This window comes from Pleurodeles waltl, chromosome 1_2 (genome assembly GCF_031143425.1).
Source record: "Pleurodeles waltl isolate 20211129_DDA chromosome 1_2, aPleWal1.hap1.20221129, whole genome shotgun sequence".
Lineage (NCBI taxonomy): Eukaryota > Metazoa > Chordata > Amphibia > Caudata > Salamandridae > Pleurodeles > Pleurodeles waltl.
In genome coordinates this window covers 1,300,577,499-1,300,593,354 of record NC_090437.1, presented here as the reverse complement: position 1 = coordinate 1,300,593,354, position 15,856 = coordinate 1,300,577,499, and the positions used below count along the sequence as shown (strand labels likewise).

At 48.0% G+C, this 15,856-nt stretch overlaps 1 protein-coding gene across 1 annotated transcript in view; it reads right to left on the bottom strand.

Moving 5' to 3' along the window:
- The window catches only part of ZNF638 (zinc finger protein 638), a 383,308-nt gene that overhangs the window by 229,010 nt on the left and 138,442 nt on the right, over positions 1-15,856 (bottom strand). The gene's annotated exons all lie outside the window — the stretch shown is intronic.

Below are 15,856 nucleotides of genomic sequence, written 5' to 3'. Positions count from 1 at the left end.
CGCCGGTAGACTCCGCACATGTCATTTTGCCATAATGAGGTCGTGGTCGTAGATAAACGCCACCATGGCATGCTGTTAGTTTCTTTTCATGACATTCCACACCAGTAGCGTGGAGCCATAAGAGCACTGATAGCGATGCGCCAGAACTAGGGCCCTGAATGGGGACCCCGTCCCTAGAAATCAGTTCTCAAGTGGGGAGGATGGGTGGGTCAGTAAGGATTCTGCAGCGAGAATTTGTCTACCAGATAATTAGTTACCAAAGGTAAGTAACTTGTTCATCTGTTGGAGACTTCTAGTTGCAGATTCCTTACCTTAGAAAAGATACCCAAGCAATACCATCCTCGGCAGTGGGCTGCGAACCAAGATCAGACTAAAGTCCTGCAGGACCAAGCAACCATAGTAGCAGTCTCTGCAGGCTCAACTGTCCAGGGAGTAATTGTAGGAAGTTGGCTCTGTATGTGCTATTTCAAAGTAAGGAATAGCATGCACAGAGTCCAAGGGTTCCCCTTAGAGGTAAAATAGTGGTAAAAAATAGATAATACTAATGCTCTATTTTGTGGTAGTGTGGTCGAGCAGTAGGCTTATCCAAGGAGTAGTGTTAAGCATTTGTTGTACATACACATAGACAATAAATGAGGTACACACACTCAGAGACAAATCCAGCCAATAGGTTTTTATATAGAAAAATATCTTTTCTTAGTTTATTTTAAGAACCACAGGTTCAAATTCTACATGTAATATCTCATTTGAAAGGTATTGCAGGTAAGTACTTTAGGAACTTCAAATCATCAAAATTGCATGTATACTTTTCAAGTTATTCACAAATAGCTGTTTTAAAAGTGGACACTTAGTGCAATTTTCACAGTTCCTAGGGGAGGTAAGTATTTGTTAGTTTTACCAGGTAAGTAAGACACTTACAGGGTTCAGTTCTTGGTCCAAGGTAGCCCACCGTTGGGGGTTCAGAGCAACCCCAAAGTCACCACACCAGCAGCTCAGGGCCGGTCAGGTGCAGAGTTCAAAGTGGTGCCCAAAACACCTAGGCTAGAATGGAGAGAAGGGGGTGCCCCGGTTCCGGTCTGCTTGCAGGTAAGTACCCGCGTCTTCGGAGGGCAGACCAGGGGGGTTTTGTAGGGCACCGGGGGGGACACAAGTCCACACAGAAATTTCACCCTCAGCGGCGCGGGGGCGGCCGGGTGCAGTGTAGAAACAAGCGTCGGGTTCGCAATGTTAGTCTATGAGAGATCTCGGGATCTCTTCAGCGCTGCAGGCAGGCAAGGGGGGGGTTCCTCGGGGAAACCTCCACTTGGGCAAGGGAGAGGGACTCCTGGGGGTCGCTTCTCCAGTGAAAGTCCGGTCCTTCAGGTCCTGGGGGCTGCGGGTGCAGGGTCTCTCCCAGGCGTCGGGACTTTAGATTCAAAGAGTCGCGGTCAGGGGAAGCCTCGGGATTCCCTCTGCAGGCGGCGCTGTGGGGGCTCAGGGGGGACAGGTTTTGGTACTCACAGTATCAGAGTAGTCCTGGGGTCCCTCCTGAGGGGTTGGATCGCCACCAGCCGAGTCGGGGTCGCCGGGTGCAGTGTTGCAAGTCTCACGCTTCTTGCGGGGAGCTTGCAGAGTTCTTTAAAGCTGCTGGAAACAAAGTTGCAGCTTTTCTTGGAGCAGGTCCGCTGTCCTCGGGAGTTTCTTGTCTTTTCGAAGCAGGGGCAGTCCTCAGAGGATGTCGAGGTCGCTGGTCCCTTTGGAAGGCGTCGCTGGAGCAGGATCTTTGGAAGGCAGGAGACAGGCCGGTGAGTTTCTGGAGCCAAGGCAGTTGTCGTCTTCTGGTCTTCCGCTGCAGGGGTTTCAGCTAGGCAGTCCTTCTTCTTGTAGTTGCAGGAATCTAATTTTCTAGGGTTCAGGGTAGCCCTTAAATACTAAATTTAAGGGCGTGTTTAGGTCTGGGGGGTTAGTAGCCAATGGCTACTAGCCCTGAGGGTGGGTACACCCTCTTTGTGCCTCCTCCCAAGGGGAGGGGGTCACAATCCTAACCCTATTGGGGGAATCCTCCATCTGCAAGATGGAGGATTTCTAAAAGTTAGAGTCACCTCAGCTCAGGACACCTTAGGGGCTGTCCTGACTGGCCAGTGACTCCTCCTTGTTATTCTCATTATTTTCTCCGGCCTTGCCGCCAAAAGTGGGGCCTGGCCGGAGGGGGCGGGCAACTCCACTAGCTGGAGTGTCCTGCTGGGTTGGCACAAAGGACGTGAGCCTTTGAGGCTCACCGCCAGGTGTGACAATTCCTGCCTGGGAGAGGTGTTAGCATCTCCACCCAGTGCAGGCTTTGTTACTGGCCTCAGAGTGACAAAGGCACTCTCCCCATGGGGCCAGCAACATGTCTCGGTTTGTGGCAGGCTGCTAAAACTAGTCAGCCTACACAGATAGTCGGTTAAGTTTCAGGGGGCACCTCTAAGGTGCCCTCTGTGGTGTATTTTACAATAAAATGTACACTGGCATCAGTGTGCATTTATTGTGCTGAGAAGTTTGATACCAAACTTCCCCGTTTTCAGTGTAGCCATTATGGTGCTGTGGAGTTCGTGTTTGACAGACTCCCAGACCATATACTCTTATGGCTACCCTGCACTTACAATGTCTAAGGTTTTATTTAGACACTGTAGGGGTATCATGCTCATGCACTGGTACCCTCACCTATGGTATAGTGCACCCTGCCTTAGGGCTGTAAGGCCTGCTAGAGGGGTGTCTTACCTATACTGCATAGGCAGTGAGAGGCTGGCATGGCACCCTGAGGGGAGTGCCATGTCGACTTACTCGTTTTGTCCTCACTAGCACACACAAGCTGGCAAGCAGTGTGTCTGTGCTGAGTGAGAGGTCTCCAGGGTGGCATAAGACATGCTGCAGCCCTTAGAGACCTTCCTTGGCATCAGGGCCCTTGGTACTTGAAGTACCAGTTACAAGGGACTTATCTGGATGCCAGGGTCTGCCAATTGTGGATACAAAAGTACAGGTTAGGGAAAGAACACTGGTGCTGGGGCCTGGTTAGCAGGCCTCAGCACACTTTCAATTGTAAACATAGCATCAGCAAAGGCAAAAAGTCAGGGGGCAACCATGCCAAGGAGGCATTTCCTTACACAACCCCCCCCCAAACGAAAGAGGATGAGACTAACCTTTCCCAAGAGAGTCTTCATTTTCTAAGTGGAAGAACCTGGAAAGGCCATCTGCATTGGCATGGGCAGTCCCAGGTCTGTGTTCCACTATAAAGTCCATTCCCTGTAGGGAGATGGACCACCTCAACAGTTTAGGATTTTCACCTTTCATTTGCATCAGCCATTTGAGAGGTCTGTGGTCAGTTTGAACTAGGAAGTGAGTCCCAAAGAGGTATGGTCTCAGCTTCTTCAGGGACCAGACCACAGCAAAGGCCTCCCTCTCAATGGCACTCCAACGCTGCTCCCTGGGGAGTAACCTCCTGCTAATGAAAGCAACAGGCTGGTCAAGGCCATCATCATTTGTTTGGGACAAAACTGCCCCTATCCCATGTTCAGAGGCATCAGTCTGCACAATGAACTGCTTAGAATAATCTGGAGCTTTGAGAACTGGTGCTGAGCACATTGCCTGTTTCAGGGTGTCAAAGGCCTGTTGGCAGTCCACAGTCCAGTTCACTTTCTTGGGCATTTTCTTGGAGGTGAGCTCAGTGAGGGTTGTCACAATGGATCCATACCCCTTCACAAACCTCCTGTAGTACCCAGTCAAGCCAAGGAATGCCCTGACTTGAGTCTGGGTTTTTGGAGCTACCCAGTCCAGAATAGTCTGGATCTTGGGTTGGAGTGGTTGAACTTGGCCTCCACCTACAAGGTGTCCCAAGTAAACCACAGTTCCCTGCCCTATCTGGCATTTGGATGCCTTGATAGAGAGGCCTGCAGATTGCAGAGCCTTCAAAACCTTCCTCAGGTGGACCAGGTGATCCTGCCAGGTGGAGCTAAAGACAGCAATATCATCAAGATAAGCTGTGCTAAAGGACTCCAAGCCAGCAAGGACTTGATTCACCAACCTTTGGAAGGTGGCAGGGGCATTCTTTAAACCAAAGGGCATAACAGTAAACTGATAATGCCCATCAGGTGTGGAGAATGCTGTCTTTTCTTTTGCTCCAGGTGCCATTTTTATTTGCCAGTACCCTGCTGTCAAGTCAAAGGTACTTAGAAATTTGGCAGCACCTAATTTATCAATGAGCTCATCAGCTCTTGGAATTGGATGAGCATCTGTCTTGGTGACAGAATTGAGCCCTCTGTAGTCCACACAAAACCTCATCTCTTTCTTTCCATCTGTGGTGTGAGGTTTGGGGACTAAGACCACTGGGCTGGCCCAGGGGCTGTCAGAGCGCTCAATGACTCCCAATTCCAGCATCTTGTGGACTTCCACCTTGATGCTTTCCTTAACATGGTCAGACTGTCTAAAGATTTTGTTTTTGACAGGCATGCTGTCTCCTGTGTCCACATCATGGGTACACAGGTGTGTCTGACCAGGGGTTAAGGAGAAGAGTTCAGGAAACTGTTGTAGGACTCTCCTACAATCAGCTTGCTGTTGGCCAGAGAGGGTGTCTGAGTAGATCACTCCATCTACTGTACCATCTTTTGGGTCTGATGACAGAAGATCAGGGAGAGGTTCACTCTCTGCCTCCTGATCCTCATCTGTTACCATCAACAGATTGACATCAGCCCTGTCGTGGAAGAGCTTAAGGCGGTTTACATGGATCACCCTCTTGGGGCTCCTGCTTGTGCCCAGGTCCACCAGGTAGGTGACCTGACTCTTCCTCTCTAGCACTGGGTAAGGGCCACTCCATTTGTCCTGGAGTGCCCTGGGAGCCACAGGCTCCAGAACCCAGACTTTCTGCCCTGGTTGGAACTCAACCAGTGCAGCCTTTTGGTCATACCAAAACTTCTGGAGTTGTTGGCTGGCCTCAAGGTTTTTGGTTGCCTTTTCCATGTACTCTGCCATTCTAGAGCGAAGGCCAAGTACATAGTCCACTATGTCCTGTTTAGGCTCATGGAGAGGTCTCTCCCAGCCTTCTTTAACAAGGGCAAGTGGTCCCCTTACAGGATGACCAAACAGAAGTTCAAAGGGTGAGAACCCTACTCCCTTCTGTGGTACCTCCCTGTAAGCGAAAAGCAGACATGGCAGGAGGACATCCCATCTCCTTTTGAGTTTTTCTGGGAGCCCCATGATCATGCCCTTTAATGTCTTGTTGAATCTCTCAACTAAGCCATTAGTTTGTGGATGGTAAGGTGTAGTGAATTTATAAGTCACTCCACACTCATTCCACATGTGCTTTAGGTATGCTGACATGAAGTTGGTACCTCTGTCAGACACCACCTCCTTAGGGAAACCCACTCTGGTAAAGATACCAATGAGGGCCTTGGCTACTGCAGGGGCAGTAGTCGACCTAAGGGGAATAGCTTCAGGATACCTGGTAGCATGATCCACTACTACCAGGATATACATATTTCCTGAGGCTGTGGGAGGTTCCAGTGGACCAACTATGTCCACACCCACTCTTTCAAAGGGCACCCCCACCACTGGAAGCGGAATGAGGGGGGCCTTTGGGTGCCCACCTGTCTTACCACTGGCTTGACAGGTGGGGCAGGAGAGGCAAAACTCCTTAACCATGTTGGACATATTGGGCCAGTAGAAGTGGTTGACTAACCTCTCCCACGTCTTGGTTTGTCCCAAATGTCCAGCAAGGGGAATGTCATGGGCCAATGTTAGGATGAACTCTCTGAACAGCTGAGGCACTACCACTCTCCTAGTGGCACCAGGTTTGGGGTCTCTGGCCTCAGTGTACAGGAGCCCATCTTCCCAATAGACCCTATGTGTTCCATTTTTCTTGCCTTTGGACTCTTCAGCAGCTTGCTGCCTAAGGCCTTCAAGAGAGGGACAGGTTTCTTGTCCCTTACACAGCTCCTCCCTTGAGGGTCCCCCTGGGCCTAAGAGCTCAACCTGATAAGGTTCAAGCTCCAAAGGCTCAGTTCCCTCAGAGGGCAGAACTTCTTCCTGAGAAGAGAGGTTCCCTTTCTTTTGCTGTGTTGCAGTTGGTTTCCCAACTGACTTTCCTGTTCTCTTGGTAGGCTGGGCCATTTTTCCAGACTCCAGCTCTACTTTTTCACCCTGTGCCTTGCATTGTGCTCTCGTTTTCACACACACCAGTTCAGGGATACCCAGCATTGCTGCATGGGTTTTTAGCTCTACCTCAGCCCATGCTGAGGACTCCAGGTCATTTCCAAGCAGACAGTCCACTGGGATATTTGAGGAGACCACCACCTGCTTCAGGCCATTGACCCCTCCCCATTCTAAAGTAACCATTGCCATGGGATGTACTTTTCTCTGATTGTCAGCGTTGGTGACTGTGTAAGTTTTTCCAGTCAGGTATTGGCCAGGGGAAACCAGTTTCTCTGTCACCATGGTGACACTGGCACCTGTATCCCTCAGGCCCTCTATTCTAGTCCCATTAATTAAGAGTTGCTGTCTGTATTTTTGCATGTTAGGCGGCCAGACAGCTAGTGTGGCTAAATCCACCCCACCCTCAGAAACTAGAGTAGCTTCAGTGTGGACCCTGATTTGCTCTGGGCACACTGTTGATCCCACTTGGAGACTAGCCATACCAGTGTTACCTGGATGGGAGTTTGGAGTGGAACCTTTCTTGGGACAGGCCTTGTCTCCAGTTTGGTGTCCATGCTGTTTACAGCTATGACACCAGGCCTTTTTGGGATCAAAGTTTTTACCCTTGTACCCATTGTTTTGTGAAGAGGCTCTGGGCCCACCCTCCTGTGCAGGTTTTTGGGGGCCTGTAGAAGACTCTTTACTATTTTTAGTTTTGGTTGTCTCATCACCCTTCTGCTGGGGAGTCTTTGTGACCCCTTTCTTTTGGTCACCCCCTGTTGAAGTCTTGGACACCCTTGTCTTGACCCAATGGTCCGCCTTCTTTCCCAATTCTTGGGGAGAAATTGGTCCTAGGTCTACCAGATGCTGATGCAGTTTATCATTGAAACAATTACTTAACAGGTGTTCTTTCACAAATAAATTGTACAGCCCATCATAATTACTTACACCACTGCCTTGAATCCAACCATCTAGTGTTTTCACTGAGTAGTCAACAAAGTCAACCCAGGTCTGGCTCGAGGATTTTTGAGCCCCCCTGAACCTAATCCTGTACTCCTCAGTGGAGAATCCAAAGCCCTCAATCAGGGTACCCTTCATGAGGTCATAAGATTCTGCATCTTGTCCAGAGAGTGTGAGGAGTCTATCCCTACACTTTCCTGTGAACATTTCCCAAAGGAGAGCACCCCAGTGAGATCTGTTCACTTTTCTGGTTACACAAGCCCTCTCAAAAGCTGTGAACCATTTGGTGATGTCATCACCATCTTCATATTTAGTTACAATCCCTTTGGGGATTTTCAACATGTCAGGAGAATCTCTGACCCTATTTATGTTGCTGCCACCATTGATGGGTCCTAGGCCCATCTCTTGTCTTTCCCTCTCTATGGCTAGGATCTGTCTTTCCAAAGCCAATCTTTTGGCCATCCTGGCTAACTGGATGTCCTCTTCACTGGGGTTATCCTCAGTGATTTCAGAGTTGTTGGTCCCTCCTGTGAGGGAACCAGCATCTCTGACTATTATTTGTGGAGTCAGGGCTTGAGAAGCCCTGCTCTCCCTAAGTAGGACTGGAGGGGGGGAATTTCCCTCCAAGTCACTATCTTCATCCTCTGAGTTGCCACCCTCAGAGGGGTTGGCCTTTTCAAACTCTGCCAAAAGCTCCTGGAGCTGTACTTTGGTAGGTTTGGGGCCCATTGCTATTTTCTTTAGTTTACAGAGTGACCTTAGCTCTCTCATCTGTAGATGGAGGTAAGGTGTGGTGTCGAGTTCCACCACATTCACATCTGTGCTAGACATTATGCTTCTAAAAGTTGGAATACTTTTTAAGAAACTAAAACTGGTTCTAGAATCTAATTCAAACTTTTACCAAACTTTTAAACTCTAAAAGAAATGCTAAACAGGATCTAACACAAGGCCCTAGCAGGTCTTTTAAGAATTTAGAAAACTTTTCAAATTGCAAAAATCAATTTCTAATGACAATTTTGGAATTTGTCGTGTGATCAGGTATTGGCTGAGTAGTCCAGCAAATGCAAAGTCTTGTACCCCACCGCTGATCCACCAATGTAGGAAGTTGGCTCTGTATGTGCTATTTCAAAGTAAGGAATAGCATGCACAGAGTCCAAGGGTTCCCCTTAGAGGTAAAATAGTGGTAAAAAATAGATAATACTAATGCTCTATTTTGTGGTAGTGTGGTCGAGCAGTAGGCTTATCCAAGGAGTAGTGTTAAGCATTTGTTGTACATACACATAGACAATAAATGAGGTACACACACTCAGAGACAAATCCAGCCAATAGGTTTTTATATAGAAAAATATCTTTTCTTAGTTTATTTTAAGAACCACAGGTTCAAATTCTACATGTAATATCTCATTTGAAAGGTATTGCAGGTAAGTACTTTAGGAACTTCAAATCATCAAAATTGCATGTATACTTTTCAAGTTATTCACAAATAGCTGTTTTAAAAGTGGACACTTAGTGCAATTTTCACAGTTCCTAGGGGAGGTAAGTATTTGTTAGTTTTACCAGGTAAGTAAGACACTTACAGGGTTCAGTTCTTGGTCCAAGGTAGCCCACCGTTGGGGGTTCAGAGCAACCCCAAAGTCACCACACCAGCAGCTCAGGGCCGGTCAGGTGCAGAGTTCAAAGTGGTGCCCAAAACACCTAGGCTAGAATGGAGAGAAGGGGGTGCCCCGGTTCCGGTCTGCTTGCAGGTAAGTACCCGCGTCTTCGGAGGGCAGACCAGGGGGGTTTTGTAGGGCACCGGGGGGGACACAAGTCCACACAGAAATTTCACCCTCAGCGGCGCGGGGGCGGCCGGGTGCAGTGTAGAAACAAGCGTCGGGTTCGCAATGTTAGTCTATGAGAGATCTCGGGATCTCTTCAGCGCTGCAGGCAGGCAAGGGGGGGGTTCCTCGGGGAAACCTCCACTTGGGCAAGGGAGAGGGACTCCTGGGGGTCGCTTCTCCAGTGAAAGTCCGGTCCTTCAGGTCCTGGGGGCTGCGGGTGCAGGGTCTCTCCCAGGCGTCGGGACTTTAGATTCAAAGAGTCGCGGTCAGGGGAAGCCTCGGGATTCCCTCTGCAGGCGGCGCTGTGGGGGCTCAGGGGGGACAGGTTTTGGTACTCACAGTATCAGAGTAGTCCTGGGGTCCCTCCTGAGGGGTTGGATCGCCACCAGCCGAGTCGGGGTCGCCGGGTGCAGTGTTGCAAGTCTCACGCTTCTTGCGGGGAGCTTGCAGAGTTCTTTAAAGCTGCTGGAAACAAAGTTGCAGCTTTTCTTGGAGCAGGTCCGCTGTCCTCGGGAGTTTCTTGTCTTTTCGAAGCAGGGGCAGTCCTCAGAGGATGTCGAGGTCGCTGGTCCCTTTGGAAGGCGTCGCTGGAGCAGGATCTTTGGAAGGCAGGAGACAGGCCGGTGAGTTTCTGGAGCCAAGGCAGTTGTCGTCTTCTGGTCTTCCGCTGCAGGGGTTTCAGCTAGGCAGTCCTTCTTCTTGTAGTTGCAGGAATCTAATTTTCTAGGGTTCAGGGTAGCCCTTAAATACTAAATTTAAGGGCGTGTTTAGGTCTGGGGGGTTAGTAGCCAATGGCTACTAGCCCTGAGGGTGGGTACACCCTCTTTGTGCCTCCTCCCAAGGGGAGGGGGTCACAATCCTAACCCTATTGGGGGAATCCTCCATCTGCAAGATGGAGGATTTCTAAAAGTTAGAGTCACCTCAGCTCAGGACACCTTAGGGGCTGTCCTGACTGGCCAGTGACTCCTCCTTGTTATTCTCATTATTTTCTCCGGCCTTGCCGCCAAAAGTGGGGCCTGGCCGGAGGGGGCGGGCAACTCCACTAGCTGGAGTGTCCTGCTGGGTTGGCACAAAGGAGGTGAGCCTTTGAGGCTCACCGCCAGGTGTGACAATTCCTGCCTGGGAGAGGTGTTAGCATCTCCACCCAGTGCAGGCTTTGTTACTGGCCTCAGAGTGACAAAGGCACTCTCCCCATGGGGCCAGCAACATGTCTCGGTTTGTGGCAGGCTGCTAAAACTAGTCAGCCTACACAGATAGTCGGTTAAGTTTCAGGGGGCACCTCTAAGGTGCCCTCTGTGGTGTATTTTACAATAAAATGTACACTGGCATCAGTGTGCATTTATTGTGCTGAGAAGTTTGATACCAAACTTCCCCGTTTTCAGTGTAGCCATTATGGTGCTGTGGAGTTCGTGTTTGACAGACTCCCAGACCATATACTCTTATGGCTACCCTGCACTTACAATGTCTAAGGTTTTATTTAGACACTGTAGGGGTATCATGCTCATGCACTGGTACCCTCACCTATGGTATAGTGCACCCTGCCTTAGGGCTGTAAGGCCTGCTAGAGGGGTGTCTTACCTATACTGCATAGGCAGTGAGAGGCTGGCATGGCACCCTGAGGGGAGTGCCATGTCGACTTACTCGTTTTGTCCTCACTAGCACACACAAGCTGGCAAGCAGTGTGTCTGTGCTGAGTGAGAGGTCTCCAGGGTGGCATAAGACATGCTGCAGCCCTTAGAGACCTTCCTTGGCATCAGGGCCCTTGGTACTTGAAGTACCAGTTACAAGGGACTTATCTGGATGCCAGGGTCTGCCAATTGTGGATACAAAAGTACAGGTTAGGGAAAGAACACTGGTGCTGGGGCCTGGTTAGCAGGCCTCAGCACACTTTCAATTGTAAACATAGCATCAGCAAAGGCAAAAAGTCAGGGGGCAACCATGCCAAGGAGGCATTTCCTTACAGTAATGCTCTCTGAACATGTGCAGAGATGCTCACGTTGCTGCCTGGCAGATGTCCAGGACTGGAATTCTGCATGGCAACTCTGTGGTTGGAACATTAGCTCTGATGGAATGAAAACAAACCCTCAGGGGGATGCTTGTTTGCCAAAGCACAGCACATCTTGATGCAGAGGGCAAACCAGCGAGAGATGGTCCGCTTCTGCACCACCTATCCTTTCTTCATACCCACATAACTTCTGAAGAGTTAATAGTCCACCTGGAAATCTTTAGTACGATGGACATAGAACGCCAATGCTCTTTTTGGATCCAGACAGTGGAGAGACGACTCCTGTAGGAAGCTGGCTGTGTGTATACTATATCAAAATGAGATGTGTGCACAGAGTCCAGGGGTTCCCCAAGAGGCTTGACAGAGGCAATATTAGATAATACTAATGCTCTATTTGTGGTAATGAGGTCGAGCAGTTAGGCTTATCAGCGGGTAGTGTTAAGCATTTGCTGTACACACACGCAATAAGTGAAAACACACTCAATGACAACTCCAGGCCAATAGGTTTTTAAATAGAAAAATATACTTTTGTTAATTTATTTTTAGAACCACAATATTCATTTAGCAGTTAAGTACATTAAATGAAAGGTACTTTGCATAGAACTAGTTAGGACTTGGAATAGAATCAATATTGTACACAGGTTTCATTAAAATGGCGAAAAGCTATTTTAAGAGAGGACACTGTGCAATTTTCAACAGTTCCTGGAGGAGGTAAGTAAAGTACAGTTTCTTAAGTAAATACAACACTTACATCTTCAGTCTCCAGTGCATAGGTAGCCCACTGTTGAGGGTTCAAGGCAACCCCAAACACCCATCACAAGCAACACAGGGCCGGTCAGGTGTAGAGGTCAAATAGGAGCCAAAATAAAATGGGCGCCTAAGGAGACAGGGGGAACTCCGGTTCTAGTCTAGCCTGCAGGTAACTGCTGGTGTAGTCGTAGGGCAGACCAGGGAAGTTTGGAGGAGTACTGGAGGGGCCGCAAGTAGTCACACAAACCACACCCTCAGCGGCACGGGAGCAGTGTGCAAACAGTGCATCGGGTTTCCCAATGGAACTCTATGGAGGGACCCGGGGGTCACTTTGGCACTGCAGGCAGGGCACTGGGGGGCCTCTCAGGCAAGACACCGACTGTGCAAGGGTCAGGGCCACCTGCTGGTCGTTCCTGCACTGGTGGTCTGTTTTTCACAGGCCTGGGGGTGGGGGGGGTCCTTGGGATTCCCTCTGCAGGCGTCATCGTGGGGGTGCAGAGGTCAGTCCAGGGCGGACACGTCGTCTGGAGTCGCCTGGGAGTCCTCTCCGGATAGTTGGTTTCTCTGGACAAGTGCTGGGGGCGTCTGACGCAGAGTAGTAGGGGCTCACTTCTGGAGTAAGGTGGGAGTTCCTTTAAAAAATAGAGGTCTTTTATTCTGGTTGGGCAGAGCCCCTGCCCACGGGAGTTCTTGGTCCTTGGTGTTGCAGGCAGTCCCCTGGAGGCTTTTCAGGGGTCGCTGGTCCTGCAGAACGCATCGCTTTTTGGTTGCAGGGTCTTTGAAGCAGGAGACAGGCCGGTAGGGCTGGGGCCAAGTCAGTTGTCTCATTTTCTTCTCTGCTGGGTTTTCAGTTCAGCTGTCCTCCTTGTGAGGTCAGCGGGAATCAGTAGAGCGGAGTTCAGAGTTGCCCCTAAAATGAAAATGTCACTTACCCAGTGTACATCTGTTCGTGGCATCAGTCGCTGAGATTCACATGGTATGCATTAGCTCGCCATCTGGTGTTGGGTCGGAGTGTTACAAGTTGTTTTTCTTCGAAGAAGTGTTTGAGTCACGGGACCGAGTGACTCCTCCTTCTGTGCTCATTGCGCATGGGCGTCGACTCCATCTTCGATTGTTTTCCCCGCAGAGGGTGAGGTAGGAGTTGTACTATAGTAATAGTGCCCGCGCAATGAAATGTGTAAGTATGTACGTATTAAAGGTTTAAATAATATATATACAAATGTACAAAATTGAAGGTAACTTCTGAACTGCTACAGGCTTCCGGGGAGGTGGGTGGGCCCATGTGAATCTCAGCGACTGATGCCACGAACAGATGTACACTGGGTAAGTGACATTTTCAGTTCGATGGCATCTGTCGCTGTAGATACACATGGTATGCATAAACTAGTAAGCAGTTATTTCCCCATAAGCGGTGGTTTAGCCTGTAGGACTAGAAGTTGTTTGAAATAGAGTTCTTAATACAGCTTGACCTACTGTAGCTTGTTGTGCGGATAGCACATCTATACAGTAGTGTTTGGTGAATGTGTGAGGCGTAGACCAAGTGGCTGCCTTACATATTTCCTGCATTGGGATGTTTCCTAAAAAGGCCATTGAAGCACCTTTCTTCCTTGTTGAATGTGCCCTGGGAGTAATGGGCAGTTGTCTTTTTGCTTTAAGGTAGCAGATTTGGATGCATTTAACTATCCATCTGGCTATACCTTGTTTTGATATTGGGTTACCTGCATGTGGTTTTTGGAATGCAATAAATAGCTGTTTAGTCTTTCTGATGTTTTTTGTTCTGTCAATGTAGTACATTAATGCTCTTTTGACATCTAATGTATGTAGTGCTCTTTCAGCCACAGAATCTGGCTGTGGGAAAAAAACTGGTAGTTCTACCGTTTGATTTAGATGGAATGGTGAAATAACTTTTGGTAAAAATTTTGGATTAGGTCGTAGGACGACCTTATTTTTATGTATTTGTATAAAAGGTTCTTGTGTTGTGAACGCTTGAATTTCACTTACTCTTCTTAGAGATGTAATGGCGATGAGAAAGGCAACTTTCCAGGTTAGGAATTGTATTCCGCAAGAGTGCATGGGTTCGAAAGGTGGGCCCATGAGTCTTGTTAGGACCACGTTTAGGTTCCATGAAGGAACAGGTGGTGTTCTTGGTGGTATAATTCTTTTAAGCCCTTCTATGAATGCTTTGATGACTGGTATCCTATACAAGGAAGTTGAATAGGTAGTTTGCAGGTATGCAGATATTGCTGCAAGGTGTATTTTAATAGAAGAGAAGGCTAGCTTTGCTTTTTGTAAATGGAGCAAGTAATTTACTATATGTTTTGGAGTTGCGTCTAGTGGTTGTATCTGATTATGATGGCAGTACCAAACAAATCTTTTCCACTTACTTGCGTAGCAGTGTCTAGTGGATGGCCTTCTGGCCTGCTTTATGACTTCCATACACTCTTGGCTAAGTTGTAAGTGTCCGAATTCTAGGATTTCAGGAGCCAGATTGCTAGATTCAGCGATGCTGGGTCCGGGTGTCTGATCTGTTGGTTGTGTTGCGTTAACAGATCTGGTTTGTTGGGCAGTTTGATGTGGGGTACTACAGACAGATCTAGCAGTGTTGTGTACCAGGGTTGTCTTGCCCACGTTGGTGCTATTAAAATGAGTTTGAGTTTGTTTTGACTCAATTTGTTTACTAGGTAAGGAAGGAGAGGGAGAGGAGGAAAAGCGTAAGCAAATATTCCTGACCAGTTCATCCATAGGGCATTGCCTTGGGATTGCTTGTGTGGGTATCTGGACGCGAAGTTTTGGCATTTTGCGTTCTCTTTTGTTGCAAATAAGTCTATTTGAGGTGTTCCCCCAGAGTGTGAAGTAGGTGTTCAGAATCTGTGGGTGGATTTCCCATTCGTGGACTTGCTGGTGATCTCGGGAGAGATTGTCTGCCAGTTGATTCTGGATCCCCGGAGTAAACTGTGCTATTAGACGAATTTGATGGTGGATTGCCCACTTCCATATTTTTTGAGCTAACAAGCTTAACTGCGTTGAATGTGTTCCTGTTTGTTTAGATAATACATCGTTGTCATGTTGTCTGTTTTGACAAGGATGTATTTGTGAGTTATGATTGGTTGGAAAGCTTTTAGTGCTTGAAAAACTGCTAATAATTCTAGATGATTTATATGCAGTTTTGTTTGATGTATGTTCCATTGTCCTCTTATGTTGTGTTGATTGAGATGTGCTCCCCACCCTGTCATGGAAGCATCTGTTATTACGTACTGTGGCACTGGGTCTTGGAAAGGCAGCCCTTTGTTTAAATTTATACTGTTCCACCATAGAAGCGAGAGGTAAGTTTGGCGGTGTAGCAACACCAGATCTAGAAGGTGACCCTGTGCTTGAGACCACTGTGAGGCTAGGCACTGTTGTAAGGGCCTCATGTGCAGTTTTGCGTTTGGGACAATGGCTATGCATGAGGACATCATGCCTAGGAGCTGTAGTATTGTTCTTGCTTGTATTGTTCGATTTGGAGACATGTGTTGAATGACTCTGTTGAAATTGTGAATTCTTTGTGGAGTTGGCGTTGCTACTCCTTTTGTCGTGTCTATTATGGCTCCTAGATATTGCTGTACTTTGCTTGGCTGAATGTTGGATTTTGCAAAGTTGACGGTGAACCCTAGTTTGTAGAGGGTTTGTATGACTTGATTTGTGTGGTTTGAGCGAACTGGTTTTGATTAGCCAGTCGTCTAGATACGGGAATACATGTATTTGCTGCCTTCTGATGTGTGCAGCGACTACTGCTAGGCATTTTGTGAATACTCTTGGAGCGGTTGTTAAACCAAAAGGCAATACTTTGAATTGGTAATGTATTCCTTTGAATACAAACCTTAGATATTTCCTGTGTGATTGATGTATTGGTATATGGAAATATGCGTCTGAGGTCTAGGGTTGTCATGTAGTTGTGTTTTTTGAGCAATGGTAACACTTCTTGTAGTGTGACCATGTGAAAGTGGTCTGATTTGATGAATGTGTTTACTACTCTGAGGTCTAGAATTGGTCTCAGTGTTTCGTCCTTTTTTGGTATCAAGAAGTACAGTGAATAAACTCCTGTGTTTATTTGTGTGCTTGGTACTAATTCTATTGCATTTTTTTGCAGTAGTGCTTGAACTTCTATCTCTAGAAGCTGTGAATGGTGTTTTGATAAATT